The 19,206-nt window shown below is 48.4% G+C and overlaps 1 protein-coding gene across 1 annotated transcript in view; it reads left to right on the top strand.

Annotated features, from left to right (window-relative positions):
• The first annotated feature begins 208 nt into the window (after positions 1-208).
• RNF13 (ring finger protein 13) overlaps positions 209-19,206 on the top strand; it is a 53,708-nt gene continuing 34,710 nt past the window's right edge. Inside the window, exon 1 of the mRNA XM_066599634.1 lies at positions 209-356. The gene's annotated coding sequence lies outside the window, so the exon portion shown is untranslated. The remainder of the gene's footprint in view (positions 357-19,206) is intronic.

The following is a 19,206-nucleotide window of genomic DNA, read 5'->3' on the forward strand; positions in this document are numbered from 1 at the left end:
CTGCACTGTTGACAAGTGACGTCATCAGCACGTCCATATCTACCACTGCCCTCTAGCGTTCTAGCGCGGTATACACACTCCCTCCGCTGCGTTCTCCTCCCCACGGCCATCCATGCCGCTCAGTCACGTGCACAACAGGATCTTCTGTAGAGCGCTTCTTAACTGACAGCTACAACGACCAATCAGCGCTGAGGAGCGCCTCTTACTAGCCAATGAGCGAAGTCGCCGAGCGAGTTCTTCCCACTGCTTGACTTGCTGTGGGCCGAGCGGTGCTGGCTGCGAGGAATGAGCGGTCAGCTGGAGCGGGGGAGTCTGCGAGCTGCGGGACTCCGGAGCAGCGGCCATAAAGCAAGCAGGTAACCTCCCGCAGTGTCCTTGTGGTGTGCGGCTCCAGGACAGGGTGTGACACTGCGCTGCCCCGGAGCACCTCCGTGCGGCGTCCTCTGTGCTGTCCCCGCAGCCGCAGTGTGTGCAGTGGGCATTCTGCACTACTGATAGAGCTGCCCATAGAGTGCTGATGGGTCAGGGAGCTGGCATTGAGTGCAGTCACGTGACATGGGCATCAGCTGACCTGCATCCTCCTATGACAAGCCCTGAGCTGCAGCCTCTTCCTAGACTTCACACTTCCTTTTTTGTTATAGTTTATAAGTTTTTGTCTGATTTGGAGTTGTGCTGACAAAGTGCTTCTGTGTAGTGATGGTGGAGCGGTGACATCCGTGACCGACATGATTAATGTCACATGACTGCTTAAAGGGATGTGCAAGAGGGCTGTAAATTAAAGGGATATGCTGGGCATTTACTATTGGTGACTTTAACCTCAGGATAGGCCATGAATAAATGATCAGCGGCTGTTCGCTACTTGGGATCTCCGCTGACCTGCTGTCAGTGCAGCGGACTGGATGTCCACATCGGTGGTCAGGAGTGTAATAGTTGGCTTTAATCCCGCTGACATCAGTGGAAGCAATGTGTTTATTACTCTTCCAGCTCTGACCACAACGAGGAGCCAGAAGTATAGTGGAAGGCATCTCCCCCGTTGATTTGGCCACTGATGCACAGGTTGTCCCCACTGCACTGACGGCAGATCAGCGGGGATCCTGATCAGTGGCCTCCGACCATCAGTTATTGGTGACCTATCCTGAGGCTGTCAGGCATAGTAAATGACCGGAAAACCTCTTTAATCTTAATATTAGATTTAAAGAAGGTTAATTGGCTGCAGCGGTGACCTGCCCTACACCCATGTGACCTCGACAGCCAATCACTGACCAGTCTTGTTCTGTATGCGCTAGCGTCAATGCTGAGACCAGTGATTGGCTGCAGGAGTCATGTCAACAAAGATGGGTGGGGAACAGCGTCACTAGAAACGGCGAGGACTTCATAGCAAAGGCTTTTTTTTTTTTAGAACATTTTCTGTATCTAGTTTAAAACTTTTCAGAACCCCATTTTAAATGACCCCCTGGGCTTGGTATAAGATGTTATCTCGGGATCAGAGAGGGCGGGGGGTATATTACATGTCGCTATTCTCTGCCATCTGTCTGATCACTTGGTTTAGGGTCCCATTTTTGCCTGTCCAAGATGGAATTACACTTCCGCATCACCTGACCAGCGGCTTGGCGCTCACTAGAGGCTGGCGCCAGGGTCCGCTGACAGCGCCATGTATTCCGAGCTGAGGGGGAGCGATGTAGCTACTTAAATCAGCCGCAGATACTCAACTGATTCCTTAGCAAAATTTGCACCCTGTTTGGGTTTTTATACGGAAATTTGCAATTTCCTCCCTGTGTGAACATGCCCTAAAACTGTCCATGGGGATTGTCACTACTTCCATCTGGCCCACCAGGGATCAGATCACTTACTATACAACTGGGACATCGGGTACCTTCAGTGAACACATCCTGGACGTCCCCTGTTAGCTAGGGAGATGCTGACTATACCAATGACCTCCAGCTTCTTAACACTCGCCATGCCTACCTGTGTTCAGTCGTCCACAAGATACCACCGGCACCGGGGACACAGAATGGACCGCTTTAGGCTCTCTTCACAATTCCATTAGTGCTTTTTGTCATGGTTTCTGTCAAAATTAATAGTTTTTTTTTGTGCTATTTTTTTTTTCCCAATAAAATGCTGGCAGCCCATCACAGTCAGCGAATTTTGTCGGGCGCTGATGGATCCGGCACGCCATGTCTTCGTTTATTGACAGAACAGATTTTAAATGTAAATATGAGCTCCGCCTTACTGGCCGATACGGACTGTTTAAAAGGGTGAAGCTGCCTATTTACATTAGATTAAAGTGGCATTACCATCATGGCCAGTTATCCACTGTCCAAAACTTGCTGATCAGTGGAGGTCCGACTGCTGGAACCCCCACCCATCTAGAGAAAGCTCCCCCCTATATCCCTAAACTTTGCCAGCAGTGGCTGCTCCATTCACTTCAATGGGTAATGCTGCAGATAGATATCAAGGGCTCAGTGGTTCCATTGACTTTAGTGGGTACTGCTGGAGATAGTAGAGTTCAAGAGCTCGGTGGTAGCATTCACTTCAGTGGGTACTGCGGGAGATAGTAGAGCTCAAGCGCTCGATGGTTCCATTCACTTCAGTGGGTACTGCTGGAGATAGTAGAGTTCAAGCGCTTGGTGGCTCCATTCACTTCAGTGGGTACTGCTGGAGATAGTAGAGTTCAAGCGCTTGGTGGCTCCATTCACTTCAGTGGGTACTGCTGGAGATAGTAGAGTTCAAGCGCTTGGTGGCTCCATTCACTTCAGTGGGTACTGCTGGAGATAGTAGAGTTCAAGCGCTTGGTGGCTCCATTCACTTCAGTGGGTACTGCTGGAGATAGTAGAGTTCATGCGCTTGGTGGCTCCATTCACTTCAGTGGGTACTGCGGGAGATAGTAGAGCTCAAGAGCTCGGTGGTTCCATTCACTTCAGTGGGTACTGCTGGAGATAGTAGAGTTCAAGAGCTCGGAGGTTCCATTCACTTCAGTGGGTACTGCTGGAGATAGTAGAGTTCAAGAGCTCGGTGGTTCCATTCACTTCAGTGGGTACTGCTGGAGATAGTAGAGTTCAAGAGCTTGGTGGTTCCATTCACTTCAGTGGGAACTAACAGAGTTCTAATGCTCAACAACCTCTATCTTCAGCATTTATTGAAGTGAATGGAGCAGTAGTGCATGTGTGCAGTCAAAACTTAGAAGCTATTTCTTGATCAGTGGGGGGTCCCAGCGGTCGGACCCCCACTGATGAGCAAGTTATGCCCTATCCTGTGGATGGGGGATAACTGGCGGAGGTGGGAATACCCCTTTAACGTTGGTGGACCATGCTAACAATCTATGTATGGGGGCCCCTTGATTCCCAACATCCTCCTATGGGGGTAGAGAGGATTTTATTATGTCTTGTCTTTTGCTGCTGTGAGATAAGCAGCTGCCGGATGTGTCTGGCTACGACTTATCTCCCTCTCCGCAGTGTAATACACAGGCATGCTCAGCTATTTTATATTGTTGCTGTCGGAGAAACAAAATCCAATTCTTGCAGACATGAAACCTTTTAATGGCTTCTTAAAGCAAAACATGGTGTCAAAGTTTTGTTATGTTAGCCATTAAAAGGTATTACAGCTGCAAGAATCTTATCTTGTTTCTGCTACTCAGAGTGATAACACTTCTTTATTTTCTACTGGCTACAGGGCAGAAAACTTTTTTTTTTCTTTTTCCACTTTATGTGCATGGTCAGCTTAATGTGTTGGGTAACCAGCATATCCGACGCTGCCTTCATGTACGTGGGAGGAGGCTGCCAGTATCTAAGTGGCGCTATATCGCTGCTGTACTTATCAACTCTTTATAGGGGCCCATTTACACACAATGATTATCGCTCAAAAGACATCTTTTAAGCAGTAATCGTTGTGTGCATTTACATGGCAAGATGATCACTCAAACAGCAGTTTGAGTGACAGTTTTGAGCGTTCACTTTGTATAAGTGTGTAAATGAAGGCTCACGCTGTATGCAGAAGACAAGCGGGACCGCTATCGTCCGCATGCAGCTGTTGTCTTCTCGGAGCACTCAGCTGGTATACAGCTGAGCGCTCAGAACAGGGTATGCAGAAGACAAACGGAGCCACTTCAGTATACAGCTGATTTCTTCTCGGAGCGCTCAGCTGGTATACAGCTGAGTGCTCCAAGCGGGGTATACAAAAGACAGCTGGAGTGTTGTCTTCTGCATACTCCTGCTGTGTTCACAGAGCACATAGCTGGTATACAGCTGGGCGCGTCGAGCGGGGTATGCAGAAGACAGCTGGACTGCTATTTTCTGTATATTCCTGCTTTGTTCATGGAGCGCACAGCTTGTATACAGCTGAGCGCTCCGAGCGGGTTATGCAGAACACAGGTGGAGCGCTGTCTTCTTCATACTCTGGCTGTGTTCTCCGAGCGGGATACCAGCTGAACCAATAGTATCAGTGGTATCCCGCTGAGAACTCAGCGCGTGGCACTGATGAGGCTTATCGTTCTCTTTCAGCTTGCTGAAAGACAACGATGAACGACTCGTTAACGAAAACTGCATTATGTCCATGCAGTTAGACCCAACGATTCTTGCTCAAAAGATGGCATTAAGTGATTTTTTTTTAAACGAGAATTGTTGGGCCTAAATGGGCCCTAATGCAGAGCTCTGCCAGTTTGTGGTCCAGGTAACCACTATTGCAGTTCAATCTACACCATGGACTTCAGTTTTCGGATAGTTTCATATGCACACTATGTTGGCAAAAGTTTGGAGACCCTCACCAATCCTGTGCTGTCCGGTGAAGGGGATATGTAAATTAGATGTTGGAGCATTAGTTATAAAGGAGAATATCACACAGGTATATCCCAGTGTGAAAACCATCAAATGCCACCAGGTGTAGAGCTGACAACGGGGTATGTTGTTGGGATGTCACCTGAGCAACCAGTCAGTAGGGACATCTCAACATTTTTGGACCTTCCAAAGTCCACTATTGGCCATGTTATTGGGAGATGGAGACCATCCAGTGTGTGCGGTGCAGCCATGTTCGGGGAGACCTCATAAACTGACAGAACGTGGACAATAAAGCTTTAAGATATGAAGACATCATGGACATTGTCTCCCACACTCAGGAGGTCTCACGGGCCATTGGAAAATCCATTAGCACCAAAACCATCCATAGAGGATTGCATATGAAGGCCTACCATGGGTGAGCGGCTGCACACAACATCACACCAGTGAACCTACAGAAGTGCCTCCGATGGTACGTGGAGCTTCGTTCTTGGACTGTAAATGAGTGCAAGTGTTGTGGACAGATAAATCATGGTACACTATCTTCTGTTTTGATGGTCACACTTGGGTGGGGCAGTTGCCATGAGTGTGGTCTCAACAGTGAAGTATGGAGGAGGTTCTGTTATGGTGTGGGGATGTTTCTCCTGGTAAGGACTAGGGCCATTGGTTATAGTGAAGTCAACCTTCAATGCCAGTGGGTGCAGAGACTTTCAGGACAATGTGGCATCACCTACTCAGTGGTAATACCTTGGTACAGCTCCACGTCTATACCAGTTTGACCAAGTACCATGTCCTAGAGCGCGCAGTGTTGATGCTCGGCTTGAGGAGCAGAACGTCTACAAACTTCATCGGCTAACTCAAAGCTCAGATCTCAATGCCATCAAGCATCTTTGGGATGAACTAGAACACTATATCCATGCCCGCCCATGATCCCCCCACATCAGGCAAATTCATTCACACATGTATCAGAATGGAAAGCATGCCTAGGCGGACTATTGCAGTCATTGAGGGCAAAGACGGCCGAACATATTGAAAAATTAACCTTCATCACCTTCTATGAGTGCCCCAAATACTTTTGTCAACATATGTATATTGCACTTACATTTTGTTTTTCTTGTAATACATAATCATGATATTTAGGATTTCTACAGAATTATACAGACTGCAAACATGTAGATCGCTGATCAACATTGTGCTAGGCCGGTTCTACATTGTGCCGAATCCTCCGGTCGGAGGTTCCATCACAGACCTGGCTCAAAGTACCAGAAGAAAAAGTGCTACATGGGCGAGGGGAACAAGTTACATAGAATCATAGAATGGTAGAGTTGGAATTGATCTCTGGGGTCATCTGATCCAAATCCCTGCTCAATGCAGGATCACTATATTATCCCAGACAGATATTTGTCCAGCCTTTGTTTGAAGGAGAACTCACCACCTCTCGTGGTAACTTGTTCCACTTATTGATCACCCTCACCGTCAGAAAGTGTTGTTTTTTTTCCCCTAATATCTGTGTCTCCTCCCTTTCAGTTTCACCCCATTGCTTCTAGTCTTTCCTTGTACAAATAAGAATAGGGCTGATCCCTCTGCACTGTGACAACCCTTCAGATATTTGTGGACCGCTATTAAGTCTCCTCTCAGCCTTCTTTTTTGCAAGCTAAACATTCCCAGATCCTTTAACCATTCCTCATAGGACATGATTTGCAGACCGCTCACTATCTTGGTAACTCTTCTCTGAACTTGCTCCAGTTTGTCTATGTCTTTTTTAAAGTGGGGTGCCCAAAACTGGACACAGTATTCCAGATGAAGTCTGACTAAGGAAGAGTAGAGGGAAATAATTACCTCGCATGATCTAAACTCTATGCTTCTCTTAATACATCTCAGAATTGTGTTTGCCTTTTTGGCTGCTTCATCACATTGTTGACTCAGGTTCAGTCTATGATCTATTAGTATACCCAAGTCTTTTTCACATGTGCTTCTTAGCCAATTCCTCCCATTCTGTATGTGCTTTTTTTCATTTTTCCTCCCCAGATATAAGACGTTGCATTTCTCCTCGTTAAATACCATTCTGTTAGTCCCCGCCCACTGTTCAAGCTTTTCTTTTTGAATACTCTCTCTCTCTTCCCTAGTGTTAGCCTTCCCTCCTAGCTTTGTGTCATCGGCAAAGTCATTAAAGTTTCTAGTAATTTGTCCACCTCGTGATATGCTACATCTTATTTCTTTTTTAAAAATTCTAGAGGGTCTCAGTGGATTAGTAAGGAATAGTTGAAGGTGCAAGTGAAACTGATTGATAGTATTGACTTCTAAAGAGTAGCGGATTGTTTATTGGCATCTTTACTCTTTGTACCCAAGTTAAAATTGGAATCTAGAAGCGTGCTCTAGAGCCGTGGCTACTGGATCTGCTATTTCTGTTTGCAGATGGAGGATGCTTGAGACGTCCTGATCTGCAGTGAACGTCAGAATCCATTATACTAGGCTTGAAGTCATGCCAGCTTGCATATGCAGCACTAAAACAGAACATATGATGTAAGTGGTTCATTGCAATGTCAAATGGTTCTGAATTTACTGGTTTGCCATAAAAATCTTCGTTCTTGCAGAAGTGGTCTAATTAACATTTTAAGATTTGCAGTGTTCATACTATTGCACAATTTTTTTTTTTTCCTTTCCTGGAAGAAATAGGGAATTGCATCAGCTGGATGTACCGAGGTCTAACTTCTTTTTCGTGTAAATGTGGATTCATACAATACATAATCACTCATTGCAGAATTTTAACCTCCCATTCACTCAAAATATTTGTCGCGGAATGTTTACTCCAATTAGGTGCCGCAGTGACTATTGACTATGGAATCGAAGGGGTTTTCCAGCAGTAAACTGTCGATGACCGAGGTTTAAGATGGGTCATCAGTAGTTGATCAGTTGGGTACACCACTTGGGATCTACACTGATTGCAGAGACCCCGCAGCAGAATCCGATCCTGTTCCTGTCAGTCGTCTTCCTTCTTCTGTACTGCGGATGGCCCGGACGGCTCGCCATCGGCCATGCGCAGTACAGATTTTACCGTTCCATCGCCTGGCGATGACGCGGAATCTGTGACCAGTCCGCAATTGTAATTGTGGATGGGGCGCGGGTTGGACGGCTTCTATTGACTTCAATGTTAGCTGTCCATGCGGACACCGCACTAAGATTGAGCATGCAGAAATTTTTTGTTTGTTTCCTCTGCAAGCAGGAAATTGCAATTGATTTCTGCTCATGTGCAGAAAAAAGCGCTTTTCAATAGCATGGACGGCATTTGCTGTGGAACCTGGAGGCAGGCGCCTGCTGCAGATTCTGCAATGCAAATCCGGCTGTGTGCAGCCAGCCTTTCTCAGTCACGTTCATCAGTCACTGGGCTTGAGAACTGCTGGGTCCCTTTCATATTGATAGGACTGAGTTGCAATATCGGCACAGCTGCTGTACGGTGTATACCTGTTATGAATGGGTGAGCACTGCCATCACATCAAGTGCCACAGGCGCTTCAATCGGCTCATCGGCAGCGCTTCTGACCCCCACCAATGAATTATTGATGACCTAGCTTTAGTAACCTAGTGCTTAAGGGGTAGTCCACTCCAACGCTGTAAATACAACCTATTGATTTCAATGGGTTTGTTAACAGTGTATTCTGTGCGTGCATTTCACTTGCGTTAACCCCTCCACCCCCACCAATTACCCATTGAAAGCAAGGGGAGCATTCTTTATTATCTGTGTGTGTGTGTAAAATACACAGAAATGCAACACTCATCGCGCAAATGCCTGCGTAAATACGCTTACACCTGTGTAAAGCCGCCTGAAAGCCTCATGTCCACGGGCACGCATGGTTTCCAAGTGTGGAATCCCGCAGCGGATTCCATCCGGCTCGCAGCCATGAGGCCAAAAATTACATTTGCTCACCTGTCCAGAACTGCGGAGCTCTCCTTCGTTGTGGCTGGATCTTCTTTCTTCTGCCCGGCGGATGCACTTGGCACACCGGTGGTGGCATGCCGGATGCATGCGCCGCGCGCAATTTTAAAATATTTTTTAATCTCCTGCGGATCCGCAGCATGTCCACAGTGACACGGATATGAGGGCTTCCATTAACTTCAATGGAAGCTGTCCCTGCGAGATCCACATAAAAATGGAGCACGCCGGGGGAAAAAAATCGCACCTGCATGCTTTAATTTGCCCTGTTGATGCTAATGCATCCCTAATGCGCTTCTAAACCTGCGGATCTCCCGTGCAGGAGAAACGTGAATGTTGGGCCTAAGGGTACGTTTACACGTTGTGGAAATGCTGCAGATTAGTTGCAGAATTTCCGCAGCGGATCCACAAGTTATAGTTAGTCACAGCCGAAAATCTGCAGCATTTTCTTTTCTCCCTCTACACGTGGACAGGATTTGCTTTAACCCCATTCACTTGTAATAGTAAATATTTCCGCAGCGTTTCCGTAATGTGTGAACGCACCCTTAAACTTCCAAAATTGGAGCAGGATCTGGAATGTCATTAGACACCCAAGAACCTGCTTGACGACACATGACACCATGAGAGCTTATTCTACAGTAGGATATGGCGCTGTGTAATAAGGCCCCTTAATGGCCACTAGAAGAAGGCGTATTGGCAGTTGTTGGGGGTTAAACCCTGGAATTCATGGATTGGTCAAGATGTCTTCGGGAACGGGTCGATGGATGGCTAGTTGGGTGCTCGAACACACCAGAATATTCAGAAAAGGCTACATGTCGAAGGACTCATGCACAGGACCGTGTCTTCACCGTGTGCATTGCACAGACCTGTGATACACGGGGAATAGAATCAATGAAAGTCAATGGACTCGCATTGATCCATGCACACTGGCGTGTAGACACTGTGTATCGGTGCGCGCAAGAAATAAATTGCAGCGTGCTCTACTTCTCTGCGTACCACGCAGCGTGAGCTCTATACATTGATACAGGCTGCCTATTATACGTAATACATTGTATATAGGCGGCGTTATCATACGCATCCCTGCTCTGAAGCTGGCGGAGCGTATATTTGCAAAATGGGTACAACATTATGGGCAGACCTGCATGATACTTTTTTAGACTTTTTTTTTTTTTTTTTTTTTTTTACACTTGTGGAGCTTGTTTATGCTGCAACTCAAAAAAAAACAAAAAACCAATAGAGCAGCTAAAATGGAAGATAAGGCATATCTGATGGGCCTGACGTTGATTCTGCCGCACCCTGAAATACTCTGCTTTATTTTTGTGTGAATGATTAATTCTCCTGAGACCCGGTCTGAAGCAATCTGTACGTTGTGTCAGGGGAAGAGTTGTGTAATAGGAATAACATTTTAGCCCAGAATTCGCAGATTAAGGGCAGGCTCACACGACCAAGATTTCATCACGTATCACAATATTCGGATATACACTGCGTATAATACGCACGTAAAAAAGAATACAGCATTTTCAATTTTACTGTGTATTACACATGATAGAGCCATATTGTTCTCTATGGGTGCGTAATAAACCACCGGGCACAATTACAGAGCAGGAAATTTAAAAAAAACAAAACAGGAAGACATGAAATACTCACACGTCCGTAAAATGCAGCGTTATACACACAGCGATTTATGCACACGCCCGCGTGAAGCTGCCCTAAGGGTAGCCGTGTCTCTGCTCCATTTTTGAGGGAGGCTGAAAAACAAATGTGAGAGAGAGGAAAAAAAATGATACATTTTTTTTTTAATCCCCTGTTGATTTCAATGGGTTTAAAAGACAGAAGGCAAACAAAGGCTTGCATTTGCTTACCTTTCGTCAGGTTTGTTTTTTTTGTTTTGTTTTTGTTTTTTGTTTACAGAAGAATTGCGCGGTCTGCAGCATTATTTCTTTTCCATTCAAAAAGCAAACCCGATGGAATAGAAGCAAACCGAATCCCTTTCCGTTTTTTTTCTTAAATGCTATAGAGTTGGGGGGCAAATAACTGGTCAGATTTTTCCGTGTTCTAGCCGTTTCTCTTGGAAACCCTGAAGTAACCCTAAGGGCTCCTGTCCACGGACGGGTTTGCATAGCGGAGTGCAGAGCGGGATTCTGCCTCCGGACTCCTCAGTAAATCCAGCCCCCTAGCATGTTATGTAAAAACGCAATTTCCTGCGCATGAGCAGAAATCAATTGCGTTTTTTTTTTTCCCCTTTCGCAGAGAAGAAATCGCAGCATGCCGCAATCTTGTGCGGGCTACGCACTGACTGCTTCCATTGAAGTCAATGGAAGTCGTCCGTCCCATGGCCATTCTGCAATCCTCATTGCAGAATGGCCGCAGGATCCGCGTCAGCACCATAGCGACGGTGCATCCTTTGTACTGTGCATGCGTGCCAGAACGCAGGCTGGCACATCCGGAGCATAGAAGAAACACTGGACAGGTAAGCTGGGGTCACCGGACGGGCACTAGGTCGAACCCTGCTGCGGCAATCCTGCATGCGGGGTCCGACCTGCCCATAGGCAGGGGCCCCAACACAGGTGTGACAGCATCCTTTCATAAGAAGAGGTATTTCCTTTTTTCATTGGTGGACAAAATACACAGAATTGACCCTTCTATACATGTGAAATAAATCTTGTTGCATTGAAGATGATGCAGTTCTCAAAGTGCTATTGACTACTTGTCTGTCTTTCCGTGTGTGAACCTGCCGTGCAAACATGTGACCACAGAGGGTTCAACGCCGCCATGAAACTAATGCAGCTTACGTGACACAGCGACAAGCTACGGTCTTACCTCAAGTTTGTAAGTCACGTGTGGTAGATATGCGAAAGCAGCGTAGCAGAGCCGTGTGTGCGCGACATGCGTGTAGCAGAGCTACCAGAAGCAATGGTACTATAATTTCCTAATAATTACTAGTCAAACTACTAACAACCACTTGTCCGTCCAATTTGATAAACACATTAGCTCCGCCCCCTGATCACATTACTGTGACATCATCACAAGTACTTTATTATCCTCCTGCAATGAATGAGGAATTATGGGCAGACTACATTCCCCCCCCCCCCAAACCCTTGCGGCCTCAGTTGCTATAGATACAGCACTACTGAGTCTGCCAGTTTGTACCTGGTTGTCAGACTGCTGCGCACCTCCAATAAGTAACGCCTCACAAATTTACAGATACCGGCCCCTAGCTCCGCCCCCCTCATCACATGACAGTAACGTCACCACGGGTCCTTTACACATACATAGCTGGTGGTGCATATTGTCCAACAGCATAGAAGCATACTGGTACTGTAATTTCCTAATAATTGCTAGTAGTATATCTATAGATGGGTGACTGACCGCTGCCAGGATCTTTGGCGTTAGTCAGTGTGTGCATTCCTGGGGGCGTTGGACCTTGAGGCTTGTGTATTTGGAGCCCAAGATATGTGTGAGGGCTTTCCAACTTCTCGGACAGAGGACCTAGAGAGAAATGAAGAAAAGGCACATTTAAAGGGAACCTGTCACCGGGCAGCATTAACCCAGGCCAGCCGTGTTTGGTTCCCAGTGTGTATGATCTTCTGGAACACTGCAGCATTTCAGAATAAACACACTTTGAAGTTTTCCTGTTTAAGGTCTCCTGCCCACAGCCGTGTCTGACTCCACCAGCGGAACATCACAGCGGAGTCTGACACGGCGCCCGCCCCCCCCCCCCCCCCCCCCCCGAAGACCCCATACTCCCCTCTCCGGATCCACCGTGAGTCCCGTGCGGTGGGCAGTGGCTCGTATTCCTGCGATACTTCCACTGTGCTCTCAGCGGAAGTATCGCAGGACAGACTGCTTCCATTGACTGCAATGGAAGCCGTCTGTGCATATTTCCGTGGAAAATAGAACATGCCGCGATTTCTTTCACACTGCGGAAATCTGCAGTAGAATTCTGCAGCATGAGCATTGCAAGGCAGAAAGCTATTAGGTGTGGAATAACATGCAGGATTTCCACCGCGGGAAACGCGACAGATATCCGTCCGTGGGCATTAGCCCTAACTGGAGAATGGATCTCGTGAGTCAGGTGGGCCACTCCGGGCTTTCCCTGCCAATATTGCGTAGACTGACAGTCTCTCTCCCCCTCTCCGCCCTCTCGCCCTCTACATAGCAATAGAGCTGTCCGTCTACATGCCGCAGTCAGGGAGAGCCCCGCGCAGCCCACCTCTGATGTGAGAGCTCTGTTCCTGAGTCTAACAGGTAAACTTCAAAGTGTGCCTATTCAGAAACACCACAGCGTTCTTAGAATAACATTAGGCCGGTGTCACACGATTGACTTTGAATTGTGGAAACCGCATTTGTCACCCGCATGAACAATCTACGGCATTCTGCACACATTCAAACAAATAGAACATTGACATGTCCGCTCCTATGAGCCGACGGTGATTTGCGTTTTCCGCTTGTTGGAAATTAAATTGCAGCATGTTTTATTTTCGGGCGAATTCCGCGTGGACTGCTTCCATTGAAGTCAATAGAGGCCGTCTGATCCGCGGCCCATCCACAATTGACATTGCGGAAAGGTCCCGGATTCTGCATCATCGCCTAGCGACGGCATGGGGAAAGGGAAAAAAATCTGGACTACGCATATCTGACAGTGATCCGGGCGCAGATAAATTCTGTAAGAATTCTGCTACGGGCTTCCACATGTGGAATACAACCCGTGCGTGTGAGACCGGCCTTACATGGGGGCACTGTGCAGATATGTCCCAGGTTTGGGCAGCAGAATCCCAGTGACAGGGTCCCTTTAATTTCAACACCCAATCCTTGTTCCCTTCTTGGAGAGGAGATCGCAGCTTTCTCTACTCTAGTCAGTAGGAAAAGGTATGCTGTAGGTTGAAGCCCTAGGGGAAAAAAACATGGAAATGTTTTGTGTTTTATTATTCCTTTTATTAAAAAAAAAAAAAAGAAATTAGGCTCAAAACCACCACAAAAAAGTATGAAGGTGGCTTAGGGCAGCCTCACGTGAAGTATTTGTCATTATTGTTTCGTTGGTGCTTTTTTTTTTTTTTTTCCTTTCTATGACATTTTTAGCATGCATTTTTTTTTTCTGCCTTTTTACCCCCTAGGCTCTTCTACAGGACGTGGTGCTAAAATGATTGCTACTAAGTAAGGGTGACTACTAGAGATGAGCGAGCACCAAAATGCTCGGGTGCTCGTTACTCGGGACGAAATTATCGCGATGCTCGAGGGTTCGTTTAGAGTAACGAACCCCATTGAAGTCAATGGGCAACCCGAGCATTTTTGTATATCGCCGATGCTTGCTAAGGTTTTCATTTGTGAAAATCTGGGCAATTCAAGAAAGTGATGGGAACGACACAGCAACGGATAGGGCAGGCGAGGGGCTACATGTTGGGCTGCATCTCAAGTTCACAGGTCCCACTATTAAGCCACAATAGCAGCAAGAGTGCCCCCCCCCCCCTCCCAACAACTTTTACTTCTGAAAAGCCCTCATTAGCAATGCATACCTTAGCTAAGCACCACACTACCTCCAACAAAAGCACAATCACTGCCTGCATGACACTCCGCTGCCACTTCTCCTGGGTTACATGCTGCCCAACCCCCCGCACGACCCAGTGTCCACAGCGCACACCAAATTGTCCCTGCGCAGCCTTCAGCTGCACTCATGCCACACCACCCTCATGTCTATTTATAAGTGCGTCTGCCATGAGGAGGAACCGCAGGCACACACTGCAGAGGGTTGGCACGGCTAGGCAGCGACCCTCTTTAAATGGGGCGGGGCGATAGCCCACAATGCTGTACAGAAGCAATGAGAAATATAATCCTTTGCCACCGCCATCAGGAGCTGCACACGTGGGCATAGCAATGGGGAACCTATGTGCCACACACTATTCATTCTGTCAAGGTGTCTGCATGCCCCAGTCAGACCGCGTTTTTTTTATAAATAGTCACAGGCAGGTACAACTCCGCAATGGGAATTCAGTGTGCACCCACAGCATGGGTGGCTCCGTGGAACCCACCGGCTGTACATAAATGTATCCCATTGCAGTGCCCATCACAGCTGAGGTAACGTCAGATTAAATGCAGGTGGGCTTCGGCCCACACTGCATGCCCCAGTCAGACTGGGGTTCTTTAGAAGTGGACACATGCAGTTACAACTCTCTGTGGACCCACAGCATGGGTGGCTCCCTGGAACCACCGGCGGTACATAAATATATCCCATTGCAGTGCCCAGCACAGCTGATGTAACGTCAGCTTTAATGCAGGTGGGAAAAAAATTAATTGGATTACACTGTAGGCGAGGGCCCCAAAAAATTGGTGTACCAACAGTACTAATGTACCTCAGAAAAATTGCCCATGCCCAACCAAGAGGGCAGGTGAAACCCATTAATCGCTTTGGTTAATGTGGCTTAATTTGTAACTAGGCCTGGAGGCAGCCCAGTTAAAATAAAAATTGGTTGAGGTGAAAGTTTCAACACTTTAATGAGCATTGAAACGTATAAAAATTGTTTACAAAAATTATATGACTGAGCCTTGTGGGCCTAAGAAAAATTGCCCGTTCGGCGTGATTGCGTCAGGTTTCAGGAGGAGCAGGAGAAGGAGGATGAATATTATACACAGATTAATGAAGCTAAAAGGTCCACGTTTTTGATGGTGATAGAAAGCAATGCTTCCATCCGCGGGTGCAGCCTACGTATTGTTTAGGTATCGCTGCTGTCCGCTGGTGGAGAAGAGAAGTCTGGGGAAATCCAGGCTTTCTTCATCTTGATAAGTGTAAGCCTGTCGGCACTGTCGGTTGACAGGCGGGTACGCTTATCTGTGACGATTCCCCCAGCCGCACTAAACGCCCTCTCTGACAAGACGCTAGCCGCAGGACAAGCAAGCACCTCCAGGGCATACAGCGCGAGTTCAGGCCACGTGTCCAGCTTCGACACCCAGTAGTTGTAGGGGCAGAGGCATCACGGAGGACAGTCGTGCGATCGGCTACGTACTCCCTCACCATCCTTTTACAGTGCTCCCGTTGACTCAGCCTTGACTGGGGAGCGGTGACACAGTCTTGCTGGGGAGCCAGAAAGCTGGCAAAGGCCTTAGAGAGTGTTCCCCTGCCTGCGCTGTACATGCTGCCTGATCTCCGCGCCTCCCCTGCTACCTGGCCCTCGGAGCTGCGCCTTCGGCCACTAGCGCTGTCGGATGGGAATTTTACCATCAGCTTGTCCGCCAGGGTCCTGTGGTATAGCATCACTCTCGAACCCCTTTCCTCTTCGGGTATGAGAGTGGAAAGGTTCTCCTTATACCGTGGGTCGAGCAGTGTGTATACCCAGTAATCCGTAGTGGCCAGAATGCGTGTAACGCGAGGGTCACGAGAAAGGCATCCTAACATGAAGTCAGCCATGTGTGCCAGGGTACCTGTACGCAACACATGGCTGTCCGCACTTTCAGGATCCTACTCCTCAGGCCATACACGCTGAAAGGATGACAGGCAAGCAGCATGGGTACCCTTGGCATTGGGCCAAGCTGTCTCTTTCCCCTCCTCATGCTCCTCCTCATGCTCCTCCTCCTCAACGCGCTGAGATATAGACAGGAGGGTGCTCTGACTATCCAGCGACATACTGTCTTCTCCCGCCTCTGTTTCCGAGCGCAAAGCAGCTGCCTTTATGCTTTGCAGGGAACTTCCCAAGAGGCATAGCAGAGGAATGGTGACGCTAATGATTGCAGCATCGCCGCTCACCATCTGGGTAGATTCCTCAAAGTTTCCAAGGACCTGGCAGATGTCTGCCAACCAGGCCCACTCTTCTGTAAAGAATTGAGGAGGCTGACTCCCACTGCGCCGCCCATGTTGGAGTTGGTATTCGACTATAGCTCTACGCTGCTCATAGAGCCTGGCCAACATGTGGAGCGTAGAGTTCCACCGTGTGGGCACGTCGCACAGCAGTCGGTGCACTGGCAGATTAAACCGATGTTGCAGGGTGCGCAGGGTGGCAGTGTCCGTGTGGGACTTGCGGAAATGTGCGCAGAGCCGGCGCACCTTTCCGAGCAGGTCTGACAAGCGTGGGTAGCTTTTCAGAAAGCGCTGAACCATCAAATTAAAGACGTGGGCCAGGCATGGCACGTGCGTGAGGCTGCCGAGCTGCAGAGCCGCCACCAGGTTACGGCCGTTGTCACACACGACCATGCCCGGTTGGAGGCTCAGCGGCGCAAGCCAGCGGTCGGTCTGCTCTGTCAGACCCTGCAGCAGTTCGTGGGCCGTGTGCCTCTTATCTCCTAAGCTGAGTAGTTTCAGCACGGCCTGCTGACGCTTGACCACCGCTGTGCTGCCACGCCGCGCGACACCGACTGCTGGCGACGTGCTGCTGCTGACACATCTTGATTGCGAGACAGAGGTTGTGTAGGAGGAGGAGGAGGGTGGTTTAGTGGAGGAAGCGTACACCGCCGCAGATACCACCACCGAGCTGGGGTCCGCAATTCTGGGGGTGGGTAGGACGTGAGCGGTCCCAGGCTCTGACTCTGTCCCAGCCTCCAGTAAATTCACCCAATGTGCCGTCAGGGAGATATAGTGGCCCTGCCCGCCTGTGCTTGTCCACGTGTCCGTTGTTAAGTGGACCTTGCCAGTAACCGCGTTGGTGAGGGCGCGTACAATGTTGCCGGAGACGTGGTCGTGCAGGGCTGGGACGGCACATCGGGAAAAGTAGTGGTGACTGGGAACCGAGTAGCGCGGGGCCGCCGCCGCCATCATAGCTTTGAAAGCCTCCGTTTTCACAACCCTATACGGCAGCATCTCCAGGCTAATAAATTTGGCTATGTGGATGCTTAACGCTTGAGCATGCGGGTGCGTGGCGGCGTACTTGCGCTTGCGCTCCAACACTTGCGCTAGCGACGGTTGGACGGTGCGCTGAGAGACATTGGTGGATGGGGCCGAGCACAGCGGAGGTGAGGGTGTGGGTGCAGGCCAGGAGATGGTAGTGCCTGTGTCCTGAGAGGGGGGTTGGATCTCAGTGGCAGGTTGGGGCACAGGGGGAGAGGCAGCGGTGCAAACCGGAGGCGGTGAACGGCCTTCGTCCCACCTTGTGGGGTGCTTGGCCATCATATGTCTGCGCATGCTGGTGGTGGTGGTGGCGGCTCCCCGGCTGATCTTGGCACGACAAAGGTTGCACACCACTGTTTGTCGGTCGTCTGCACTCTCAGTGAAAAACTGCCACACCTTTGAGCACCTCGGCCTCTGCAGGGTGGCATGGCGCGAGGGGGCGCTTTGGGAAACAGTTAGTGGATTATTCGGTCTGGCCCTGCCTCTACCCCTGGCCACCGCACTGCCTCTTGCAACCTGCCCTGCTGCTGCCCTTGCCTCCCCCTCTGAAGACCTGTCCTCAGTAGGCGTAGCAAACCAGGTGGGGTCAGTCACCTCATCGTCCTGCTGCTCTTCCTCCGAATCCTCTGTGCACTCCTCCCTCGGACTTACTCCAATTACTACTACCTGAGTGATAGACAACTGTGTCTCATCGTCTTCGTCCTCCTCACCCACTGAAAGTTCCTGCTCCTGGCTCTTCCATTCCCCCCCCCCCCCACCCTGCAGATGAGGCGATATATGTTCATCTGAATCCAGCCTAAGAATGGCTCTATAGTATTGCATCTAAAGGAGATGACGGCAGATAATCAGTAGGATATCCCTCTGTGTGCCACAGTGTGAAATCACATACAGAGAAGTGCAGATAACATTGGGGGTAGAAAACGATTTTCTCAATTTCTCTATCTAAAAATTAACTTGCTACATGAGAACAGTGGAATTTAATGTTTATGGACTCGCCTGTTGTGTTTGGCGGCCGTTCGGTTATAGACACGTGTTTTTTTTGTTTTTTTTTATTTGCATCTTTATTTTGTGTTTAGTGAGGAATTTTAACTTCTATTTTCTTAATATTTTATTCTGCACTCAGTTGGAGTTTTGGAGTATACCTTTGGTTAATAAGAGGGTTTACAGACCCTCTTCCTGACACAACCTGTGATGATCCTCCAATCTGAGGACTTTAATAAGCATATACCAAAATCTAAAGAGCTGAATAGTAGTTTATACAGAGATCTCTGATTGGCTGACGTGATGTTTTTGCGAAAAGCATGGCAGAAGCAGCGAGAAAGTGTAATAAATACTCGGGTCTGCAGGCTAGAAGTGGACAAAAGCTGCCTTTTTAATGCTTCGAGATGAAAAACAAATTCAGAACTTCTTGGTAATGAGGCCTTCAGTACAGAGAAGGAAAATAACAGCTGATTGAGCAATTACATAACCCTTGCTAATGCCAGGGAGTCTTTCACATAGATAAATCAGAAATCCTAGTCTTTTTGCTTTCAGCTGAACTGACCTTGTAAAGCCCTATCTGTGACATAAAGCTGGCACAGCTGGTGGGGGAGTCGTTCTCATCTACTCGGCTTAAAGGGAACCTATCAAATTCATGCTATCCAAGCCAGGGAGCAAGAAATACCGACAGGCTCATTACAGAGAGCTACTTTTTTTCTCTAA

This window comes from Eleutherodactylus coqui, chromosome 1 (genome assembly GCF_035609145.1).
Source record: "Eleutherodactylus coqui strain aEleCoq1 chromosome 1, aEleCoq1.hap1, whole genome shotgun sequence".
Lineage (NCBI taxonomy): Eukaryota > Metazoa > Chordata > Amphibia > Anura > Eleutherodactylidae > Eleutherodactylus > Eleutherodactylus coqui.